Source organism: Ascaphus truei, chromosome 5, assembly GCF_040206685.1.
Source record: "Ascaphus truei isolate aAscTru1 chromosome 5, aAscTru1.hap1, whole genome shotgun sequence".
NCBI classification, from domain to species: Eukaryota; Metazoa; Chordata; class Amphibia; order Anura; family Ascaphidae; genus Ascaphus; species Ascaphus truei.
The window spans coordinates 189,449,474-189,451,113 of NC_134487.1; positions in this window are offsets into that span (position 1 = coordinate 189,449,474).

A 1,640-nucleotide genomic window follows, 5' to 3' on the forward strand; every position below is an offset into this window, starting at 1 on the left:
ATCAATTTCAAGCCTGAAAAGCCTGCCCGCCAGAGTCTAAGTCCCGACTTTTGCGTCCAAGTTCTCAAAATCGAACGTAGCGGACACGGCTGGGATTTTATGCCGATTTGAGTTCCAGAGGATTTGTGGTAGCTCGCGGTCAGGAGGGACCAAGTTCTCAGAAGAGAACGTACCGGTGGCGTGTGGAACTTTATGCCGATTTGAGTTCCAGGAGATTCCGGGCTAAGTCCCGGTCAGGGTAAAACTCTTCTATAGCGTTCCCTGCACCTAGGAAAGTCTGGTTTTCGACCCCAGTCCCAAAGTAAGTGTGTCTTTTTGTATGTATTTTGTGTATCATTGTGCGTAAGCAAATTTGTGCGAATAAACGTCAATTTCATTACCTTGTTTTGCTCAATGAATGATCCTGGTAAAAAGGTGTAAATAACCTGGTCTCCCGTGACAGCCTAGTGCACTCCAAAAGCAAAAAATGGTATATAAGGGCTAATATTGGGTGCCAGCAGAAAGACCGGGATCCCAAACCAGTCCAAAACAATATAGAAAATAGAAAAATCTGCAGCACTCACCAAGATGATGTTGTCTTAAAAGGTATTTATTCACACCATGTGAAGTAACCGAACACAGCAGTTTGCGCAATTTTTCGGACCACTATGGGTCCTTTATCAAGCTCTTGCTATATATTTATATTTCAGGGCTAATAGGGTTGTAGCAGAGTGGGTCTGTAACACTGATTATGTGTGTACTTATTTGCAAGTATGTGTGTATATCTATATGTTGGTGTTTGTACAGTATGTGTACCTATTAGTGTGTATCTATGTGTGTGCTAAAGTTGTGTACCTGTGCTTGTCTGTGTCTGTGTGGGCTGAGGTTGTGTGTGTGTGTGTGTGTGTGTCTGTGTGTGTGAGTGTGCTGAAGTTATCTTTCTGTATGTCTGCTGAGGTTGTATATCTGTGACTTTGTATGTGCACTTACATGTTTTGTGTGTGTGTATGTGCTGAGGTTGTATATCTGTGTGCGTGTGCGTGTGCGTGTGCGTGTGCGTGTGTGTGTGCAGAGGTTGTGTGCGGGTCTTTATCCAGTAATAAATAATTGAGACTTTTTGGTCAATACATTTTCACTCTTTAAATAAAGAAAACTGCAGAATTCCAGCTGATAATAAAGATACATACAGATCCACAGAGAGTGACAGAGAGCTGCAGAGCATTGCTCCACTAACTCTTCCCCCGCTGGAGACCAGCAGAGCGCCCCCCCATTAACCCCCTCCTCTGCTGGAGACCTGAGAGTATTGCTCCATTAGCTCCTTTGCTGATAGAGATCTTCAGAGCATCACTCCATTGACCCCTTCTCTGCCAGATGCCTGGAAAAAGATGCTTCATTAATTACATCAGTTCCTCTCATGGACTCTCTCTCTACCCACCCTCCCCATGTCTCCTACTCTCTCCTGAACTCCCTCCCCCAATTGTTCACCCTGTTTCTCCCCCTTTTCTTGTCTCTCACATCTCTCCCCCTCCCCATGTCTGTCGCTCTCTCCCTTCCCAACACTCTCCCCCTCTCCTCATGTGCCTCCCCCTCTTCTCACCACTCTTCACACATTTCTCCTCCCATTCCTCCCTCCCCCCCACACACATTCCCCCTTGCCCCCC